The sequence below is a fragment of the Gossypium hirsutum genome, chromosome A11 (assembly GCF_007990345.1).
Source record: "Gossypium hirsutum isolate 1008001.06 chromosome A11, Gossypium_hirsutum_v2.1, whole genome shotgun sequence".
NCBI classification, from domain to species: domain Eukaryota; kingdom Viridiplantae; phylum Streptophyta; class Magnoliopsida; order Malvales; family Malvaceae; genus Gossypium; species Gossypium hirsutum.
In genome coordinates, this window is record NC_053434.1 from 11,874,412 (window position 1) to 11,900,275 (window position 25,864).

A 25,864-nucleotide genomic window follows, 5' to 3' on the forward strand; every position below is an offset into this window, starting at 1 on the left:
TCCAGTGTTATTGATCAGTGGTAGCTTCGGCTACATTTCAGTGGTAGCTTTGGCTACATCCAGTGGTAGCTTCGGCTACATATCAGTGGTATCTTCGGCTACATATCAGTGTGGCACTTATGTGCTAAATCTCTACGTATCCGTGTATATTCCAAGTGTTCAACGGGATTAATAATGAATTAAAGTGAATATGAAATGTTAAGTGTGAAAATGTATATGCAAGTGAATTGGTAAGATTGTGTATCTGTAAGTGATTGAAATTGCTAAGAAATGTTTTGATTAGTTATATGTTAAAAGTGTTAATTATTAATTGAGTAATTATTGTTTACATGTAACTTACTAAGCTATTTATAGCTTACACATCTCTTTCTTTCCTTTGTTTTATAGTGATTTGAACTTGATCGAATAGTGGACCGTCGGAGCTCGTATCACACTATCATAACCATCTCGGTATTATGTGCTTTTCAAAATGTTTAAACTATGGAATGTATAGAGTCTTAATCATTTTGAGCATGTCCAAATGATATGGCTAATGTTAGCTATTGAAGTAGTTATTAAAGAATATGTTTTGGAGTTATGTATGTTTAAATGGTAACTAATTCAAAGAAGCAGTTTCTTTGACAGCAGCAGTGACGTGAATGTGAAAAATCACCATAAATAGTAGAAATGGAATTAGAGGGTGAATGATATATATAATTAAATCTTATCAAGTCTATTTTTACATGAAAGAAACGGTGTAGGCAAAGGAATTTTATATTTTGAGATATTTAAATTTTAGTGAGACAGGGTCAGAATGGTTTTTGAAGTCCCCTGTTCTAACTTTAGAAAATCATTATAAATTGTACAGAAATAATTATAGGTCATAATTTATATGTTCAGATTCCTTAGTGAGTCTATTTTCAAAATAAATTAATGGTAACCTTATATGAATTCTGTACAATTAGATATTTGATTTTTAGCACCAAGAGGTCAGATCTGTCGAGCTGTGAAACAGGGGATACTTTAATGAATAAACTGTACTAATGTGCTAAGTCAAAAATTCTGAAAATTTTATGGTAATTAGGAATATGAGTCTAGTTTCACGGAAAATTTACGGATTTAAATTTTGAGTTTTGTAACTCAAGTTATAATTAAATTAGTGACAGTTGCGCAGGTGGACAGTGTTGTTATGAACAGTGAATTTAATTTTAAAAGCAAATTTTTTATGCTCCGAATCGGTAAGTTAAATTGGATGACATCTCGTACTCGATTCCGGAGACGGTCTCGGGTAAGGGGTGTTACATATTCCCTTAAGCGAATATTGCATATAATCATTTGGAAATTATATTTTTTTGTTAACTTAGTGACATTATAATATTCACATTGATTTAGACATTTTTAGTAGTAAATGTCACAATAGCACTTATATGTGGATACAAATTAAAAGGAATGATAATAAAATTATCAATTTGTTACAATTTAGTACAATTGAAACATATGTTAAATAAACCAGAAGTTTACTAATACAAATGCGTTTACTGCTTGGTGTGACCAGTTAGACCATCCTGGACCATATATGATGCGAAAATTAATTGAGAATTTATATGGACATTCAATTAAAGAACCAGAAGATTCTTTAATTTAAAGAATTCTCATTTGTTGTTTGTTTTCAATGAAAATTGATTATTAGAAACTCACTAGCTAAAGTTGAGATTAATTGTCTTGTATTTCTGAAAAAAATGGGCTCATTTATCCACCATGTGGATGATTTTGTTATTATATGATTTTGGTATATGCATCTACAAAATAATCACATATGTGTTATTAATTTGCAACCCGTCGTTTGCAAAATTACTTGTTTAAATAATTAATTTCAGATCATGCAATTAAGGCTCCGTTTGTTTGCAGGTAAAATATTTTCTGAAAAATGATTTTTGGAAAATGATTTCTGAAAAATGATTTACTTTTCTGGTGTTTGGATGAATCTGTATAAAATATTTTCTGTTGTTTGGCAGATTTCCTGAAAATATTTTTCGGAGAAGCTGTTTTTACATATATATTAATAAATTTATATTTTAAATTATTTTTACATATATTGCAATGATTTATTTATAAATAAATTAATCAAATTAAATATATAATAATACTCAATTATTAAGTTAAAATATTAATCGAAAGTCAGTTGAAATCAACCAAAGTCAAATAAATTATTTGTAATTGTGTTATAAAAGCAACTATCATTCTTACAAATCAAGCAGTTTCAGTTACTAACATGTATATCAATGATATGAAAGCAACATAAAACTTTCTCTATTATCAATGACCAGCTGCACATATCCCATCCCCATCCCTAATGCCCCAAACACCCTTTATTCTTACTCACCCTTTATCCAGATATGCAAAGTATATTGAATTACATAAGAATCTATGAGACATGTATTTGTGATGCTAATATTGCATCAAGTTATTTGATCAAGATTTTCCATTAGTACATAGTCACCATAGTCTGGAGTTTTCATATGATTGTGCCATCAATGAGCACCATTTGAACGAAGCTCATCTTGAACACGTGCAGCTTCTTTCTCATTCCCATAAGTCAAGAAGTAGTTTGGGTTACCACGAGTTGCTTCTCTATACAAGCCAAAATGTGTTTCCTTTGGAAGATGGTCATAGTTCTTCTTGAACATTGACACATGTTTGTTTGCAAGTCAGAAATTTTAACACATTATCACAAGTACAAGATAACTTGTAAAACATATTATTTAACTATAATAATAATCAAACGGTCCAAAATAGTAATGCATTTCCTAGACAAGTAATCCATATAAAATATTTGAATTTCTGTTGTTTCAAGTTCAAACGACTACCCTCAACTACCATGACACCTTCCAGCATAGCACTAGAGCCTTTATATGCCAGCATATCCATTTAAGTTATGCACTGTAGCAAAAAGGCGTCTTATCCGTTTAAGTTAAAATCATACATCATTTTGAACTGAATTTTAAAGATGGATGCTTATAAAAGTAGTTTTAATTTCCTGTCATTTCTTATTTTCTAAAACGTTATAATTGTCATTACCATAGGAGTATATTTGAGAGTTAAAATCCCCTTTCTTAGGAGTTTCAGCCTAAGGTCTTTATCACCCCAAACAACATGTTCCCTGTACCTACAAAAACCAGAGGTCTGTAGTTTGACATCAGCGCATCCATACGTTTGTATTGAGCAGAAAGGTGCAATAAAGCAACGCATCCAGGGAAAAAAAGAAAAAAAGACTGCCTTCAAGTTTATACCAGTGAAGTAACTCTTCCTCTTTGCAGTTGAAGCAATTACGAATACCTGCAAAGAATAACATTTATATAGACAATGACTGAACCGTTGATAATCAAGATCCAAGATGGTTCTAGCTCATGCAATTTAATATAGTCCATTAACACCTCACAGGAATATTAACCAAAAAACTCATCATGCATAATCGTAATGCCTTATGAATTGCTTGGGAGGTGGGGACGCTATAAAACATCATCCTTAATATTGCTTCCAGTTTATAAATTTCAATCCAAAAGTCTCATCTCATAGCAGTAGATATCCAGTTCAAATTTATAGAGGTTTAGTGCCTTAATAGCTTGTTGCATTTCCCATATCTTAAAAAGTCTTACAACTCAAAAATAGCAGTAGTAAAGAGACTGAGGTAAACAAAAATATCCAATTCAAATCTATGTATGGGACTTGTCCCTAAAGAACCAGAAAAGCAACAGATGGTAAATATTTGCATGTGCACAAATATAATGAAAGAAAGCATGAAATAAATGCAAAATAAAGACAATTTATCACTGGTAGACTTCACATTCAGCAAAGGTATTAGTTAAAAAAATAGTAGGAAGAAACATTGAGAACAACCTTGCTTTCAGCTAAAGTAATAATTAAACAAGCATAAAATTAATTGAAACTTCAACTTATAAATGAACAACAACATATAAATGAACAACAACTCCCTAAAGAACAACAACATATAACTTATTTCATAAGTAATTCAGACAAACAAGCGGAGGAAAATCAATTGAAACTTCAACTTATAAATGAAATACATAGCAAAAATTAATTCAGAGGAAGCCAAAGTCTTCATAAACTCACAGGAATAGATTCCAAAACTCTGGAAACATTGGGAGATTCTGCATGTCCTTCGACAAAGAGGTAAAAGGTTGTGATTCCAATAACCTTATGATAAAACATCCATGGTAAAATCTGCGCCAACCCGGCTGATGTACTTATTGGAATACAAATCTGCTATATGAGAAGCAAAACAACCTAAGGCTAAAAGAATCACACTAATTGCTTCTGAATGAAAACTAGACTAACATAGAAGAGATGGTAAGAACATATTATGGATTTATGTGTGCTTACGACAAAACTAATTAATGAGAAAGAAAATCTTTTGATAAAAGAAGTAAATTATAAAGAAATTTTAAAAAAATCGAACATGTCAATTGGGAGAAAGATTCAATTTACACATCAAAAGAGAAAAAACATGGAATTCAATGAATTGAATGATAATAATAAGTTTGATACAGAATCTGAAGCACAGAAATGGATCAAAGTCGAAATTAGAGAATTCAACAACATCCCAAGCCAAAAACACCATGGTTAAGCAATATCGAACAAGTATCAATCCCAGAAGCAGGATCAATTCAGATCAGTCAGGGAAAAGAAGAAGAAGAAGAAAAAGCCGTACCCAAAAACCAATTTCAGAGAAAAGAAGAAGAAGAAGAAAAAGCCGTACCCAAAACCAATCTTACAGAACTGGATGAAGAACAGAAGAAGGAGAAAGTCTTACCTTGTTTTGGAAAATCTCAGAACAGATGAAGAACGGATAGTGAGATGGGAGGAAGAATTTCTGGAAAATGTCTTACCGATTAAAAATCTGTAAGACATTTTTCGTAAAAAAGGCCCACTTTTACCGTGTTTTGGAAAATCATTTCCCATGTAAATTATTTTCCTGCAACCAAACACTGTAAAACTAGGAAAATATTTTCCGGAAAACCAAATCCTTGCAAACAAACGGACCCTAAGACAATTCATCTTGCTGATGTTGGTGAGTTTACATCCCAAGTTTTCAATGATTATTGCATGTCAATTGGGATAAAAGTTGAACATCCTATAGCTCATGTTCACACACAAAATGATTTAGCTGAATTATTTATTAAATGCCTTCAACTAATAGTTAAATAATTACTTATGAGAACTAAACTTTCTATTTCAACATGAGATTATGTTGATTTATATGTTGTACGCATCAAGCCAATCAGTTATAAATACTCCCATTACAATTGATTTTTGGTAAAGAGCCAAATATTTCTTATCTTTGAATTTTTGTATGTGCTTATATGTTCCAATTGCTCCACCACAATGCATTAAGATGAGTGAATCCTCAAAGAAAGTGGTGAATATATATTAATGACAAGTTTTTTTGTATTATTAGATGTTTTTAATGCATTGGAGATTCAATTATGACATTATTTGTGATTATAGTTTTGATTCAATAGTTTTCCCGACATTAGGGGAAGAGAAACTTGTAATGAGTTAAGGGGAGAGTAATTTGAACGAGAAGTTCAATAAGGATAACTCATTACAAGTTAACTATTAGATGCATTTACAAGCTTAATGAGAATAACCAAGTGTTATATAGATTGATCGGTTCCAAATATGAAAATTATTCTAAATGGTCATATAGTGGAAGCGGATGCTCCAGAAGGGACCCAAGACATAACTAATAAGTAAAACTTCAGAAGAGATTCAGGTACCTAAAATGAAATTTTAAAATAATGAAAATAAGAGATCTTGATAAGTTATGTCAATTCGAGAAAATGCGGAACCGAATAATAAAAGTGGTCGACAATGATTTTGCATGCACTATTATTATTGAAATAATAAAATAAAAGGAAGATCTTGAATAAATCTATTGAGAAATATAGATATGGAATAAACTGATCAAAATAGAAAGATGCAACTCAAGTACAATTAAATTTGTGGAGTTTTTGAACCAGTAGTCCAAATATCTAAAGGTATAAAGCTAGTGACGGTGCAATTAAAGTAGTTTTGCAAAAGCGAAATAAAAATATGAATTTTTTCGCTAAGTTTTGACATTTATTATGAAAAGATATAATATTCTCTTGTGGTGGATACAATAACCTTTAGATGTATTATTAAATTGACAATTTATAAAAGATTTAACTTGCGTCTAATGGTTGTTGTTACAACCTTTATAAATCACTATATAGTAAAATTTATATTGAAGTCCTTTAAGGATTTAGAATGCTAGAAGCTTATTGAAATTCTTGGGAAATTATTCATTTATATGAATTGAAATAATTTGAACATATGTGGTAAATTTGAGTAGTTGAAGGAAGATTATAAAATGATCCAAAATACCTATTTGTGCTTTTATATAAGAATCATGATTAAAGTTTGTTATGATTATTGTTGAATCTCCTGAAGAGATCAAAATATATTTTCCCAAATTTCCCTCAATAATGACTTTTAAAAAATGGTAATATAAATGTTTAGTAAATACATTCAAATAGTCATTTGAAAAACTAGTATTCAAGTTTGAATACGTAGAATATGAAATATGTGATGTTTTCATAATAGGGAGTAAATATGCGTTGTACTCTTTTTCCCTTAACTAATGTTTTCCTGGTAAGATTGTTAATGAGGTAGCATATTATGCGTATTATAAATTGTGTACTCTTTTTCCTTCATTAGGGTTTTATCCCACAGGTTTTTCTTAATAAGATTTTAACGAGGCACATTATTTACCAATAGACATCCAATAGGGAGTGTTATGAATATCTTATTAAATGGATGTCCATCATGATCAAGATAAAGTTTTAATGTACTTTAAATTCTAATAGTTATTAAAGTTAGATCTCTACTTCTTTTATACTTTTTATGCCTATAAATAGAGATTCTGATGACTATAAATAGAGATTCTGATGAACTTTGATCAATAAAGTACATTCTTTATTGCTTTCATATTTTCTTTATTCTTTATTCTCTCTGTCTCTCTTTATTTTATAACACATATATTATTATGTTAAAAATATTTGAAATTAATACCTCCTTTATGTATATAATATAAACATCAGCTAATTTTATTGATATATTTTTCTTTATAATACTTTTATATCAAATATTTATTTTCTCCACATATATTATGGGTATGGTGATTTCTAATATTATAAGATTAAATAATTATTTCAAATATCATTATTTTTTCATCTATATTGTGGGTATAATATTTCAAATATTTTTATATGTGAAATATTTTAATTAATTATTTTAAATATCATTATGTTTATATGTGAAATATTTAAATACACATACAAAAATATATAATAATAAAATTTACTACACTCATGATATGGATTGAAAAATAAATATTACACCTATAAAAATTATATTTACTAAATAATGATATATGTACTAATTATTTGATTTTATGAATAAAAGAGATATTAATTAAAAAGATGAATTAAAAATAAAAAATTGAAAACAATATATTTATTAATTAAAAAGAGAGAGCATGAAATAAAAATTACAAATGAGTTTAGAAGAGGATGAATTGAACCTAGGACTTAAAGATAAAATAATTATTATTTAACCATTTAACCAAGGGAGCTAATATATTAAAAGCATTAATTAAAAACAATAAAAAGCTTAAAACAACATGAAATAAAAAATACAAATGTGAGTGGGAAAAGAATCGAACCCGAGACTCAATGACAAAACTATTAACATTTAATCATCTAACCAAAGATATTAATTATATTAAAAAAGTCAAAAATGCAATTTAAAAAGAAAACGTGTCTAGTTAGGCACGCTTTCCTGTCACCTGTACAAAAACCGCATCCAATGACTCTCTCTAAAACCAACATATTTCCTTAAATTAAAGAAAAAAAGGCCCATTTGGCCAATAAACAGTCGTATGTTAGGCCATGTGGAGGCACACGGGCGTGTGCGATTACATGAGTAAATCAAGTAGGCCGTGTGAGGCACACATGCATGTGCAATTACATGGGTAAATCAGGTAGGTTGTGTAGGGCACACGGTCAAATCATGTAGTCTGTATGAGACACACAAGCGTGTGAAATCACACAGGTATGATAGGTAGCTCATGTGTGTAACATCCTTAACTCATATCTATCGTCGAAAGAAGGTTACGGAGCATTACTGAAATTTACAAAACATGTAATAGGCATTTCATATCATTTGGCATTCATATCAGAAAACAATAATAATGTCCCTTATATGAGCCCTTGAGGCCTAAAACATACATTAGAAACAAGTTGGGACTAAACCGAAAACTCAGAGAATTTTTTGCGAAACTTCAAAAATTTTCTTAGGTCAGACTGTGTGGCTCGCACGACCAAGAGACATGTCAATATCTCAGGCCATGTGGGTATTCGAAATATGGCACACGGTCTTATCCTAGCCCGTGTCTATACCCATGTAATTCTTTGACTTGGGTTACACGGCCAAGTCACACGCCCATGTGACAAATATTGAGCATTCTATTTTGAATTTTAATGATGCAAGGGACACACGAACAAGTCACACGCCCATGTGCTAGGCCTTGTGTCACACATGACTGAGACACACGCCCGTGTCTCTGCTCGTGTGGACAAAATAAGGCAATTTCTAAGCCATATTTCTCACCCAAATTTACCTTGCACCTATATAAACACTTAAACATATTCTCAAGCCAATACAAGACATTCAAATCCATTCAAAATCAAATCTTGTACATGATATAATACCTCTTATAACCAAGTATACAAATTGACCTAACTTACCAAATTCTCATATATTCATATTTTACCAAATATGCTAACTCAATTTAATCATTAATATACCAATATGATTCTATCAATCAATTATTTCAAACACATATCAAACATGATATAACCTCTTATATTCACATCAAAACATGTCCATCACAAGCCATTCCAATGGCTAGTTACAACGAAAACATTTATATGCCAACATTGGCCAAGTTAACCTATACATGCCATTATAACCAAAGTTGATTTACTAAATGTACTGAGATGAGCCGATAGATAGTGTGATGATATCTCCACCAAGCTTTTAACCAAAAGAGCTTTCGAATTACTATAGAACAGAGGAAAATAAAACAGAGTAAGCATATTATGCTTAGGAAGTTTGTATAACGAGACATTAACTTACCATTTATTTACATTTAAAGTAAGCATGCAAAATTCATCCAAAGAAATTTGGCAATTTGCCAAAACACATATAACCTTAAGAAACATGTTAGTCATTTACTTCATGTGAATATCAAGAAACAAGAATGAGCTCATCATGTAAAAGTTTTCATATACATATATATTCCATATCATATATTCATATAACATATACATTTCTATAATAATTCATCTCAAGTTCAAATTATTTCATGTCGGAACTTTGCTCGTTGAATTTATTTGAAATATCGATGGATACACAAGTAGTACACTTGAAGTGTACAAAACTATAATCCGTCAATTCATATTCGGGAATACTTATACGAGCACATAAACGGGAAGCTCTCTCTCGATCCATATAATAGGAAGCTCATGTAAGTTGTATAACGGGAAGCTTATCCGAGCTGTATAACGGGGAGCTCATAAGAGCTATATTCATGAAGCTCATGCAAGCTAATAACGGGTAGCTCTGAAGAGCCATTAATTAAGAAGCTCTAGATAATTATATATCCAGAAGTTCAAGCGAGCCATATCGAGAAGCTCCTGAAAGTCATTAATCAAGAAGCTCACAAAGAGCCTTTTATCGGGAAGCTCCAAAGAGCCATATACGGGGACGCTCATAAGAGCTGCGGTATGTCCACAACACATGCAAGATCACAATAGATCAGGATGCTCCGAAGAGCTATTAACGGGTAACTCGCAAGAACCACATAACGAGAAGCTCATGAGAGCTTATAACGAGATGCTCTTTCGAGTTGTAATGTGTCCGCAACACATGCAGGACCACAACCAATTCGGGAACCCTGTATCTATCGAATTTCATTTATTCAAACGGGACTTAACATTTATCAGGCTTTGTCAGATATGTAATCAATTTCATATAAATTGCAATTACACAATTCAAATATACAACATTCAATTCAAACATATAAATATTTATAATTTAGTTACACGAACTTACCTTGACAAGTGTTCGTGAATTGTAATCTACTAATCCGATACTTTTTCTTTTCCTCGATCTAATTTCGTATTTGGTCTATTCGAATCTATACGAGTAAATTTAGCTCAATTTAATACAATTCATATTTAATTCAATCCAGTTCACATCTTAAGCAAAATTATCATTTTGCCCCTATACTTTTATTTAATTATGATTTCATCCCCATGCTTGAAAAATAAAATTCATGCAATTTAATCCTTATTCCAAGACTAGCTGATTTTTTACATGTAAAAATAACAACCCATGTATTTCATGAAATTTAGAATTTTTCATAAATTTTACATTTTTACAATTTAGTCCCTAAATCAAAATTTCATCAAAATTTCCTTTACAAAAGTTATTTATCTATCAACAATCTTTCATTTTCTACTATAAAACTTCATAATTCATTCATACTCATCCATGGCAAAACCTTAATACTTTGATAAATTTACAAATTAATCCCCGAGATAGGTAGATTAAGTTATTATGATCTCGAAAATATGAAAATTATTAAAAACCAGACTTGAATACTCACCTAATTGAGTCAAATAAGCTTGCTATGTAACATCTCTAACCTATATCCGTCGCCGAAATAGGGTTACAGAGTATTACCGGAGTTTTCAAAGCATTTACAGATAATTCATATCAATTACTATTTATGTAATGCCCCCTTACTCGAGACCATCGCCGGAGTTGAGCACGAGGCATTACTAAACTTATTTGAGCAATTAAACAAATTCGGACAAGCTGTCCAACTGCGTCACAGTTGCTTAAAAATTCATATCTCGAGTTCTGAAACTCGAAATCCAATTCCGTAAATTTTTCCTTGAAGTAGACTCATATATCTATTTACTAATTTTTTTCTAGAATTTTTGGTCGGTCCAATTAGTACATTTTATTAGTTAAAGTATCCCCTGTTTCAAGGTTTGACTGCTCTAACCTCTGTGTATTATGAATCAGATATCTCCCTGTACAAAGTTTCAATTCTAATAAAACTAGACTTAATAAGAAATCTGTACATATAAAGCATGACTTCTAATTATCTTTGTACAATTTATGGTGAATTTCCAAAGTCAGAACAGGGGACCCGAAAATCGCTCTGGCACTGTTTCACAAAAATTTAAACATCTCATAAAATATAACTCATATACCTGTTTTGTTCCATTCATATGAAAATAGACTCATAATTCTTTAATTCCATATTTTACTCATCATCTAATTATATCTCTACTATTTTTAATGATTTTTCAAACTCACGTCACTGCTACTGTCTTAATCTATTTTATGGTAAATTTTACCTATTTCATGATTTCCATGGAATAACTAGCATTTAGGCATACATAACACAAAATATGTCCTTGATTAGCCATTCCAACAGCTAATCATTATCAAACATTTCCATACCACTCAATAACCATATCATAAGACTATATACACAAAATGATTATAATGCTATACATGCCATGCTCAAAATATACAAACCGTTATACCAAGATGATACACGGATAGTGTGAGCGAGCCTCCGACCGTTCCTGATTTCCGAGCTGGCTTGTCAAAACTACAAGGAATGAAAAGGAGGGAGTAAGCATAAATGCTTAGTAAGTTCACATGCAAATAGCAAGTAACACAACTATATAAGCAAACATAAAACATCATTTTCATAATCATCATCGAGACATTCATATCACATTTTCATTTACAATCTTACCATATTGTTGTTATGTCGAGTTTTCAACCCGAGGGTTAAGTACAAACATGTTCAAAGTATTCATTTCATGACACTTACCAATACGTCCCTTTCATCTCTAGTATTCCTCTATTTGAGTAGAATTTTACCCGTTGAACACATCAGAATATAATTCGGATACATGGAAAGTTTGCACATAAGTGCCACATATGTAGCCAAGCTACCATGTAACCCGCCCATAAGCGAACTCGGACTCAACTTAACGAGCTCGGGCGTTCGCATCCATAAGTGAACTCAGACTCAACTCAACAAGCTCGGATGCCTAGTTACATCTCTCGAACTCGGACTCAACTCAACGAGTTCGGACATTCGCATCCATAAGTGAACTCGGACTCAACTCAACGAGTTCGGATGCACAAATATCCTAGTGACATGTCACTTGTATCCTAATCCATTCCTAAGGTTCAACAGGACCTTTTTTCCAATCATGTGTCTCAACTATCTCCTACGGAATGCTGATACCGATACTCGGTAGTATTTGACATTTTCCAAGTATATCACATAATTTGACATATTATCAAACAATTATCACGAGTATAATATTTCATAATAATTATCATATCATTTAAATAATATAAAAATATTTAAAATAATAACTATGTTACCAACATTTACATATGAACTTACTTGGCTGATTTGTAGAAGATATTGAAATCTAGGGACTATTCCGCAACTTTTTCTTTCTCTCGTTCTTCTTTGGATTCTTGATCTATAATATAAAGTATTTCTACTCATTAGCATTTATTTGACTTCTATTTCACTTCACAATTTATGCTGTTCAAATTTCAAAATTGCACTTTTACCCCAAAATTTACAATTTTTACAATTTAGTCCCTACTCATTTCACCCATCAATTAAACTAATTTTTTTCTCAATTAACATTTTATTTTATCATTATAAATTATTTCATAACCTTTGATATTCTGAATTTCAACACTAACATTTAATTCACAAGTTTTTCACAATTAGGTCCTAAATACCATTTTCTATCAAAATGACTTAATAAAACAACCTTAATATGAAATTAGAACTTCAATTTCATAATAATTCATCATATACTACCCTTACTCAGCCAAGGTAACTTCCAATTTCACCCACCAAATCAAAAACTAATGAATTAGATGATTGGACCTAATTGCAAAAGTCTTAAAAGTACAAAAAATATAAGAAAAGGGCAAGAAATAAACTCACATGCAGTGAAATTGTGCAAAACCAGCTTAAAAGCTCTCTCCCATGGCTGTCTGGTCGAAATTATGAGAAGAATGGCCTAGAAATCTCTTTCAATTTCAATTTATTTGTTTAATTTTGTAAAATTTACCATTTTACCCTTAGTTCACCTGATTCCAGATTTTTTTCTTGCTTATGCCGCCTCATCCATTCCCTTTAGGCTAATTTGCCTTTTAAGTCATCCCTCATTTAACACTTGAGCCATTTAATCATTTTATCAAGTTTTGTACCATTTTCAATTTTGTCATTTTTAATTAATTAACTATCCAAACGTTAAAATTTTCTAACAAAAACTTAATACTAACTTATTTACACTCCATAAATATTTTTAAAAATATTTATGGCTCGATTTATGAATTCGAGATCTCGATACCTCATTTTTATTCTGTTTTATCTATAACTTCCTATACTACATAATTTCATTTAATTCAAAATTATTTATAAAACCACACTTAACATTTACTTACTAATATCTAAACTCACATGTCAGATTTAGTGATTTCAAATCACTGTTCCGATATCACTGAAATTTGGGCCGTTACAACTCTCCCCCTCTTTAGGGATTTTTGTCCCCGAAAATCTTACCGGAAAAGTGGTCTTCACTTAGATTCCTCAATTTCATATTTGGTGCTGAAGAACTTTCACTCAGGCAGTGCCTCCAATATTCTCTTTAATTTCTCATATATTCTGAAAGCTTACGGACTCATCTCTTAATTGTTCTTAAATTTTCAACCCTTCTCAGTTTCCCATGATATCATGACATAAAACCCGTATCTCAACTTGATTTATTGGAGACCAGAATTCCAAGAAATCCAACAATCAAAGAGATCTGAAATTCCATGAATCTGATGAGTAGGAATTCATTCAATACCGATATGATTTATAGATCTCGCCAAACCTTCAAGAATAGGATACATCGCATTTTCCTCTTTCCGCCATAGAAATAATTCTGATATGGCCTCAAAAATAATCATTCTCATTTCCATCCCAATATCAACATTGGCAAGGATAATTTTGATAGATCCCAATGCTCGGCTTTAACCCCTTTAACAACTCAGATTTTATGTAACATCGAATGCTCTAAACTATCATATTACCTTACTGTCTTGAAACACATCACAATTCATACAACAGTACATTACTGAAAGTCAGGAAGTCTTTGCTCAATGTAGACTAGTTTAGTTCAGACGCTTCGGTTACCAATATTCTCATCTATCCGAACTCTGTCAACATGTAATAAACTTTTCAGCTTTCACAAGACGAAAACCTTATCATTGTAGTGACTTTAACTAATATCCAACTCTTTCTAATAAATATACACTTCTCGTTCAGACTATTTACTCTTTTATCAGTACAAAAATGAAATTCTATTATCAAACTCGAGAAAAATAATTCTGACATAATTGTCACATGAAATCTTTCAAATAAATAATTCACCATACCGACTGAAACTCACGCTTTTATCACCTATGCCTTTACTGATGGCAAATCCTTACACAGAAATTAAAAAAAATCCCAATACTAAAATCACCACATTACCAAGACCAAATTAGAAGTATAGTCATATTTGACATGATTATCACGAGCTGAAGAACGTACTTCGAACATGAGTCATAATTGACAAATTATGGAACAAAGATAACAAGAAAACCGAATAAAGAAATCCAAGATAGAGAAACCCAGAATAAAGAAATCTAGAATAAAGAGATCCAGGATAAAGAAACCCAAGAAACGATACTATGCCGGAGAATCGAAAACCAAACTCATAAAGAAAATACAGAATATCCCAATAATTCTTCAAAGAAAGAAAGTCCAAAAGAAAACATCATTTAATCCCACTGGAATCAAGTATAACAAGAACAATATATCTTCCCATACATATATATCACATGAAGCATCAAGTAGAAGAAACAGAATCATAATATCATACGTATTCTCTCATCAATTCTTATCAGTCAAAATGAAATAGAATACCCGATGAAATAGAGCAATATAAATTATAACCCAGTCAGACTACCGATGCTTTCATCCAACACTAGGATTAAAAGACATTCCCATATAACAAGAATTTCTTCAGAAGATCAATAGCCATAGAAATATTTCTGAGAACGGGTAAACACATAGAACATCTCAAAAGAGACTGCTAAATCTGTCCAGTCATAACTATCACACTCAGATAGTTCACATTTCAAATATCATTTCCCTAACTAGTTCTGCCGTCACAAATTTCATATTAAACCATTTACTAAAGAAGGCCAGTTCTGAATAAATTTCGATTTACACTTTTCTCGACCTTGTACCTGAGTAATTTGATTTACCAAAGAGAATTCCTTCTCTAACTGGGACAGTGCATATTTCCAATAATCTTTATATCAATCCGATACTTTACTGGCTCTGACTTTACTTATCAGCTCATTTTCAATCTCTGATCATACTTATAATTATTCTATCACTGAACTCTTTGGGTTCTCAACCGGAAACTTATTCAATACAAATCTCATGAAATTTCATTATAAGTACCACTTCGGTAAGGGGGAGGGGTTGTAGGACCTCCGACTCGACTTTCTTATACATACACATATGACACAACTTCCATCATCATAGCAACATCATCAAAATCATGTCATTCATTCAAGCAATGCAACATTCATGTTGGCTTACACAAATTTTCCTATTGTCCCATTTAGACAATAGACTTATGCATACATTCTATGTTTTCTAGATAGCTTTACTTATCCATTTATTTAATTAAATTAATTCATGCTCATGACATCATATAAGGCCAAACAAACATAGATATTTGCATCACAATCACAACTTTCATTTCGTGCATCATCATGTACATATCATTACAATCATATAATTCAGTCCAACAATTTAACATAGATAAGTTCATTTCATTATAATCCTTTATCTCATAAAAATTATATATCATTAACATTCAACGTCTAATCGAGACAATGACATTTTAATTCGTATCATGATATTATGACCTTTATTCATACCTCTATTACTTTCTATTTATTCCGTTCATCTTATCAAGTAAGCCACATACACTACATCATATGAGCATTAAGCAAATATGGATATTTATCACAATATGAACTTTCATCTCACATATTATCACATATGTATCATAAATTTTTATTCATACTTTTCTGAACCGAGACTTATCATAATCATAACTTTACTCAAATACCTTCACATAACATTGAACATGGTCAGCGCAGCTCGGTTGGAGAGTACAAAGTACCCTGTCTAAATAAAACGGTACTTATACGCGTCGGAAGACATCACACTATCACAGATCAGTGGCATGTATAGCTAAACTTTTACACATGCTAAGTTAGTCCGAGAACCGACTAAACCTGCTCTGATACCACTAAATGTAATGCCCCCTTACCCGAGACCGTCGCCGGAGTCGAGCACGAGGCATTACTAACTTATTTGAGCACTTAAACAAATTCGGACAAGCTGTCCAACTGCGTCACAATTGCTTAAAAATTCATATCTCGAGTTTTGAAACTCGAAATCCAATTCTATAAATTTTTTCTTAAACTAGACTCATATATATATTTACTAATTTTTTTCTAGAATTTTTGGTCGGGCCAATTAGTACAGTTTATTAGTTAAAGTATCCCCTGTTTCAGGGTTTGACTGCTCTGACCTCTGTGTATTATGAATTAGATATCTCCCTGTACAGAGTTTCAATGACTATATCGTTTGTTTCTAATAAAATTAGACTCAATAAGGAATCTGTACATATAAATCATGACTTCTAATTATCTTTGTACAATTTATGGTGAATTTCCAAAGTCAGAACAGGGGATCCAGAAATCGCTCTGGCCCTGTTTCACAAAAATTTAAACATCTCATAAAATATAATTCATATACCTGTTTTGTTCCATTCATATGAAAATAGACTCATAATTATTTAATTTCATATTTTACTCATCATCTAATTATATCTCTACTATTTTTAATGATTTTTCAAACTCACGTCACTGCTACTGTCTTAATCTATTTTATGGTAAATTTTACCTATTTCATGATTTCCATGGAATAACTAGCATTTAGGCATACATAACACAAAATATGTCCTTGATTAGCCATTCCAACAGCTAATCATTATCAAGCATTTCCATACCACTCAATAACCATATCATAAGACTATATACACAAAATGATTATAATGCTATACATGCCATGCTCAAAATATACAAACCGTTATACCAAGATGATACACGGATAGTGTGAGCGAGCCTCCGACCGTTCCTGATTTCCGAGTTGGCTTGTCAAAACTACAAGGAATGAAAAGGAGGGAGTAAGCATAAATGCTTAGTAAGTTCACATGCAAATAGCAAGTAACACAACTATATAAGCAAACATAAAACATCATTTTCATAATCATCATCGAGACATTCATATCACATTTTCATTTACAGTCTTACCATATTGTTGTTATGTCGAGTTTTCAACACGAGGGTTAAGTACAAACTTGTTCAAAGTATTCATTTCATGACACTTACCAATACGTCCCTTTCATCTCTAGTATTCCTCCATTTGAGTAGAATTTTACCCGTTGAAGACATCGGAATATAATTCGGATACATGGAAAGTTTGCACATAAGTGCCACATACGTAGCCAAGCTACCATGTAACCCGCCCATAAGCGAACTCAGACTCAACTCAACGAGCTCGGGCGTTCGCATCCATAAGTGAACTCGGACTCAACTCAACGAGCTCGGATGCCTAGTTACATCTCTCGAACTCGGACTCAACTCAACGAGTTCGGACATTCGCATCCATAAGTGAACTCGGACTCAACTCAACGAGTTCGGATGCCCAAATATCCTAGTGACATGTAACTTGTATCCTAATCCATTCCTAAGGTTCAACGGGACCTTTTTCCCAATCATGTGTCTCAACTATCTCCTACGGAATGCTGATACCTATACTCGGTAGTATTTCACATTTTCTAAGTATATCACATAATTTGACATATTATCAAACAATTATCATGAGTATAATATTTCATAATAATTATCATATCATTTAAATAACATAAAAATATTTAAAATAATAACTATGTTACCAACATTTACATATGAACTTACCTGGCTGATTTGTAGAAGATATTGAAATTTAGGAACTATTCCGCAACTTTTTCTTTTTCTCGTTCTTCTTTGGATTCTTGATCTATAATATAAAGTATTTCTAATCATTAGCATTTATTTGACTTCTATTTCACTTCATAATTTATGCTGTTCAAATTTTGAAATTACACTTTTACCCCAAAATTTACAGTTTTTACAATTTAGTTCCTGCTCATTTCACCCATCAATTGAACTATTTTTTTTCTCAATTAACATTTTATTTTATCATTATAAATTATTTCATAACCTTTGATATTCTGAATTTCAACACTAACATTTAATTCACAAGTTTTTCACAATTAGGTCCTAAATACCATTTTCTATCAAAATGACTTAATAAAACAACCTTAATATGAAATTAGAACTTCAATTTCATAATAATTCATCATATACTGCCCTTACTCAGCCAGGGTAACTTCCAATTTCACCCACCAAATAAAAAACTAATGAATTAGATGATTGGACCTAATTGCAAAAGTCTTAAAAATACAAAAATATAAGAAAAGGGCAAGAAATAAACTCACATGCAGTGAAATTGTGCAAAACCAGCTTAAAAGCTCTCTCCCATGGCTGTCTGGCTGAAATTATGAGAAGAATGGCCTAGAAATCTCTTTCAATTTCAATTTATTTGTTTAATTTTGTAAAATTTACCATTTTACCCTTAGTTCACCTGATTCCAGATTTTTTCTTGCTTATGCAGCCTCATCCATTCCCTTTAGGCTAATTTGCCTTTTAAGTCATCCCTCATTTAACACTTGAGCCATTTAATCATTTTATCAAGTTTTGTACCATTTTCAATTTTGTCATTTTTAATTAATTAACTATCCAAACGTTAAAATTTTCTAACAAAAACTTAATACTAACTTATTTACACGCCATAAATATTTTTAAAAATATTTATGGCTCGATTTATAAATTCGAGGTCTCGATACCTCGTTTTTATTCTGTTTTATCTATAACTTCCTATACTACATAATTTCATTTAATTCAAAATTATTTCTAAAACCACACTTAACATTTACTTACTAATATCTAAACTCACATGTCAGATTTAGTGATTTCAAATCACTGTTCTGATATCACTGAAATTTGGGCCGTTACAATTTATTTTTCGATATTAACCATAACGTCCATAGGATAGACCTTCGAGGCCCAAAATGAATGTTAGTATCAGGTCGGGATTAAACCAAGAATATAGGAAAATTTTCGTGAAAATTTAAAATTTTGCTCACGTACAGAGGTCACACGCACATGTGGGTAGGCTGCGGGTCACACGGTCGTGTCCCCAACCCTTGTAACTCTCTAACTTGCAAAACGTTAAGGTGCAGTTTTTACATGTCCAAGACACACGTCTGTGTCTCTGCCCGTGTGCTCAATCCTGAACATTCTGTTTCTCAAATTTTAGGTGCAAGGGACACATAGCTAAACCATATGCCCATGTACCAGGCCGTGTGCCACACACGGTCAAGGCACACGCCCCTGTGTCTACCCGTATGGAAGAAAATAGACCACTTCAAGGTCACTTTTATCACCCTTTTCAAAATTTACCTGCATATAACATTTGTATACACTAATATATTCCAACCAAACAACCAATTTAGGTCAAATATCAAGTTTTAAACATATTATGTCAACACGCTACTCATTTGTATAAATTTAATTTGTAATTTCCATTCACTAACTACTAATAGATATTATTAAATATATGCACATAGACTAACATATATGTATATAAGCTTTTCATAACCATATTACAAGATTACTTTATTTTCATTCCATCTTATACATGCCGTATAAACCATAAGATATTTTGTAAAATCTACCGAAAAAAATCTGGATAGTGTGAACCGATGTGTTGATCCGATCCTCCGAACTCTTGTTAAACTGCACAAAACATTAAACACAGATGAGTAAGCTTATGAAAGCTTAGTAAGTTCATAGGCTTTAAAATAAATCTTATCGAATAGATATTAACAAAATATTAAATAGATCTTTTCATTAATATTCCTTGTCAATCACAATCTCAAACATTGAATTTATTTGATTGAACTGAATATCACAACTGATTAAATTATTTCGCTTTCATTCATATAACACTTACCAACACTTGTCAAATTATAGAATGTCTTATGAATTTGAGTACATCATTTGTTCAATGCCATAGTCCAACTATGGTCTTTCACTAATATTATTATGGCTCTGTCATATTCTTTCACTCATGATGCCTTAACTCGATTATGGTCTTATACATTTACACTTACTGCCATGGTTCAACCATGGTCTTACATACACTGTGCCATAATTCAATTATGGACTTTTCACTGAAATGTCATAACCCAGCTATGGTCTTACATTCCACACTTTGCCACGGTTATAACATGATTTTACCCGTCAATTCATCACTTGTCACTTCACTTATCACTAAACGATTGTACTCAATCCAGCGTTCTATTCAATTTGAACATTCAATTCACTTTTCATATTCTTTCAACAGTCATAATTCAATGACAACATATAAAATAATACATTATATCATTTCTACATTAACAAATAATCATAAAGTTCAACCTTATGAACTTACCTGGGCCAATTTCTAGAAGTTGTAGGAAATCAGGGACTAATCAGAAATTTTCTCTTTTCCATGTTTATCTTATGATTCTTGATCTATAATGTAAAATTTTCCATTCATTAGCATCTAAATTAATTCTAATTCACTTCACAATTTACGCCCTTTAATTTTTGAAATTACACTTTTACCCCAAATTTTATAATTTTTACAATTTAGTTTCTAATCAATTAACACATCAATTGAGTTAATTTTTCTCAATTAACACTTTATTCTATCATTCTAAACTACTAAATACCCTTTAGTATTTATAATTTCAACATCAAACCCTAATTCTAAACTTTTTCACAATTAGGTCCTCAAAATAAATTTATATTAAAATCACTTAATAAAAGCTTTAAATACATGATAATTTATCATAAAAATACATTAATCATCCATGGAAACTTTCAATATCACCCATAGAATCAAAAACTAATGAATTCAATAGGTGGACCTAATTGTAAAAGTTACAAAAACATAAAAATTACCAAGAAAAAGTAAGAATTGAACTCACGTGGTGCAAAAATATGAAAAACCAGCTTAGGAGGTCTGCTATGGCATTTTTAGCTGAAGAAAAATGATCAAATCTCTAGATTTTTCAATTAAATCCTTTTGAACTAATAAATTTTAGGTTATTTCCAATTTTGCCCCTTGTTCACATTGTTTTCTTACTTATTTCATGCCCCAAACTGTCCATCCCATTTAATTTGGGTCTAATTACGTTTTAAATCCTTCTTTATTAGACATTTAAGCTATTTACTCACTTTAACAAGTTTTGAACCTTTTACAATTTAGTCCTTTTTAATTTATCAAAACGTTAAAATTTTCTAACGAAACTTTAATACTAACTTAATAACACTTCATAAATATTTCTAAAAATATTTATGGGTCGGTTTATGAATTCGAGGACTCGATACCTCATTTTCGACCCATTTGACCTAATAAATTCTTTTATTTCACAAAATTCACTAATTCAAGACTATTTCTAATGTCACACTTGACTCATAAATATTAATTTACTAAATTTTCAAACTTACTTGTCGGATTTAGTGATCTCGAATCACTGTTTCTAACACCACTGAAAATTAGGCTGTTACATGCTACCTTCAAGCTCTTCTAACTAGGGTTTCCTTGTAAAATAATTTAGGACAGATGATATTATGTTTTCATTATTTAATTACTTATCATCTTTTATTATTTTTACTTTCCAATTTAGTCCTTTTCTTTATTTAATTTTCCATGGATGAATCATCATACTTATCTACTAACTCCTCAAATTTTGAATTCCATAGCTATTTGATACTTATAGCTACTAGAACTCAACTTTTGCATTTCATGCAATTTGACCATTTTATCAATTAAACATGTAATCGGTAAAATTTTCTTAACAAAATTTTTATACGATATTCCTATCATACGGTAAACCATAAAAAATTTTAAAATAATTTTTCTTACGGACTTGGATTTGTGGTTCTGAAACCACTGTTCTGAAACCACTGAAAACAGACTGTTACAGTGTCGGCCACATGGGTGTGTGGCCCATTTTCTGGAATTTTCATTTAAGGCCGTATTAATCTGTAATACGTAATTAAACCCTCCGTGGGTCATTTTGCTTAAAAAGACTTGAAATGAGTTATATGTGTGAATACGTTCGATATGTGAGTTACATGTATAATATATGTGCCAATAATTTTTGAAAGCATGACTATTTTTTGTAAAGCATGTGTGACATTCGTATTTTGTTATCTATTCTAATATGATATATGATTCGATTATGTGATATGTATGTATGTATGTTATTATGATTTTGCATGAGTATTGGGTGGGTTTTGATGATGGAAGAAGTGTTTTCATGCAATATTTTTGCAATTTTGGCGGTTAAACCATAATTTATGTTTGGCAGCTCAACTGCACCATTATGAGTAACATACCACCACGACCCGATGTGATTGGATGGATGGACTCATGTAGTCTTATTGGTGTGATTGGTTGGACGGAGTTGTTGTGTAGTGGATGGGGGTAAGATTTGTTCTAATATGATATGTCATTTTGATATGATATATGTTCTGGAAATATGAAAATCTGATTTGACACATGTTTCTGGTATCGTGTCATTCTAATCTGATATTCGTATTTGTGAACATTATAAGTAAAATTCTATGTTGGTATTTACATTTGTGTATGTTATAAGGAAATTCTATTTTGTGGGTCGAGTCACATACTGGACTTCTAGCTCACTCGTTTGTTATTATATTTTAGGTGAACTATAGGCTTAGGACCGGACGACATACAAGAGCTCGAATTGTTTACCGGTTAAATATATAAGTTGGTTTATGTCTTAATTATTTTTGAATGTAAATTTGTTTTGGGCTTTGCTCTTTGGTTTTTGCACTGTTGTTGGGTTAAACTTCAAAATCATATGATTTATTAAACTAAGAATTTGGTTGTCAAAATTGAAACTCTGGAAATTTCCATTGTAAAGATTAAGTAATCACTTAAGTGTTTTTCTGTAAATAATTAAATGGTGTTTAACGAATGTTTGCCTTAGTTTTGGAAATGATTTGCCAACATTAGAATTTTTAAAACACAAGATTTAAAATTCAAACTCTAGGTTTGAGATAAGTGATTTCGGGCTTAAGTTTTATTAAACATTTGTGAGAGTTTTTTCAAATTTTATGTTTTAGACATGCACACTAAATTTGATTAAATCAGAAATTTTTTCAATTTTCTAAGACTGATTATAACGTTTAAGTCAGATTTGAGATGTTACAACTTGATTGTCCAAAATATTCTAATGAAGTGAAACAATAGAAAATGGGCTCTTCGTAAAACTGGGATTAACCTGCTAACAACAGTTAAATGTTTGACTATAATACCCATCAACAAAAGGGGTCCCAAGTCCCAACTTCAGCTCCCCACGAGGGTGCTACGAGGATAGCCAAGCTTTGGTTTCGTTGTTAGCGGAAAAATAATGTAAAAAGAAAAAGGAAAAAAGAAGACAACAAAGGTGTTGTAATAACATGGTATCTCTCCTGCATGGAGGGACAAAAAATTGATTGTACTTTGGGCAGGCAGTATTAGGAAAAGGATTTGTGATTAGAGACGGAGTGGAGGATGTGATTGAAATGCCAGGTGATGAAGAACTCAAACTTACTTTTACACATGTTCCCAATTATTGCAACTACTTTACCTACCCTTTTCCATCTCCGGATCTATTCTTTGCTTTTTAATTTACCCACTTCTAATTCCTCATTTGCCAATAAATCTGTTGGAATCATGGCTTCAATCTTCCTTCAAAAAATCTACCATATTTTTCACCCTTACCTTTAACCTTACTTTCTTCAATTTAATCTCATATTGCTCTTTTCTATCACCACCTTTTCATTTTATCTCATCATCATATTCGGATTAAAAATAGTAAAATATATATATATATAAAATAGAGGAAAGCTAACAAATGTGATTTTGTTTGAATAGTTAAAATTAGTAAAGACAAACAATAATTTTAGCCATTTTTGTTTACATAAACAATGCAAAAGAATGAAAATAATTAATTATAATATATTATTACAATTATAATCCTTTCATAAAACTGATTCTAAAAGAAAAAAAATGATAAACAAAGATAGGTTAAATTCTACTATTGCTCATTTTACTTTAATTTGATCATATTTAGTCTCTGCCCTTTTCGTATTTTAAAATTTCAATCATCACCGTTGTTTTCAGAACCGGGTCGATCAGTTGGATCAGGAGCCAATCGAGACATTGGTCTAGAATAAGGGTCGAATTGGGTTTCTCTATTTTTATTTTTGTAATAATTTATTTAATTGAATTGACTGAACTGAGAATTGGTGGTTTGATTGAGTTGACCACCGATCTGATTATGAAAACTTTGGTCCTCAACAAATAATAATTGTTAAATTCATTAAGATCTACTATTTCCAAAATACGATGTGGAAAACAAATTATCAAATGTGTAATGTCATGTTGGCTTGTTATTTCTACATATTAATCTATAAAAATCCAGTTAATAGATTAACAATTGTCATTTGTGCTGAGATCAAAATTTTAAAATTTGAAAAAAATATAGAGACTTAGAATGATCCAGTTGGAGAATATGGACTAAATCTACAACTGTACGAATAATACATGACTAGTAATTGAATTTAACCAAATGAATTTAATCATTATTGTTTGAGTCGGGACTAAAATTTTTAAAATTCAAAAAAGTGTAATGACTAAAATTAATCAAATTAAAGTAAAACGACTAAATTCAAAACTTTTATAACATACATGGACTAATAGTAGAAGTCAACCCAAAAAATTTTCTTTAACTCTTAAAATTTGGGTTAACTTTTCCCCGTAAATAAAAAATTTTGCTTTCAACATAAATCAAGGGATACTTAATTTCCCTTCAGTTGAAACTTGAAATAGTTTAGTGTAAATTGATTTTGTTGATGTGATATGATTTGTTGTATGACTCAGTTAGTTATTTACTATAATAACATATTCAAAATATTGACGAAATATATTTGAAAATTAGTTATAGAGGATAGCCTTGTTAGTGGCATGGCATGTTATAAGGATCGAAAATCAGATATGAAATTGATTAAGGTGGTTAAAAGACTAATTAATTATGATGTTGGGATGTTATGGGTAATTAAGTAAGAGAATAAAGGCCAGCTGGTAGCTTAAGCCTTGTTAAGCAATGTGATTAAAATGTTATATATTTTATTTGTTTTCTAACGTCAACTGTTGAAGAAATGGATAGTACATGTTTTACATTTGGAGAATTGTTTCAAGATTTGAAACACGCCATCTTGTTTCTAAACTATTTATCCTTACCAAATAAATGTGAGAAACAAACCCAAGCTCTTCTTTTGTAGCCAAGTTATTTAGCTAATAAGA

At 31.0% G+C, this 25,864-nt stretch overlaps 1 long non-coding RNA gene across 1 annotated transcript; it reads right to left on the bottom strand.

Annotated features, from left to right (window-relative positions):
• Positions 1–2,222: 2,222 nt before the first annotated feature.
• Positions 2,223–4,897, bottom strand: LOC107923060 (uncharacterized). The gene is made up of 3 exons (XR_005904849.1): positions 4,811–4,897; positions 4,111–4,260; positions 2,223–3,145 (listed from the first exon to the last, which is right to left on the bottom strand). It is a non-coding gene; the product is annotated as an uncharacterized lncRNA (long non-coding RNA).
• Positions 4,898–25,864: the final 20,967 nt, after the last annotated feature.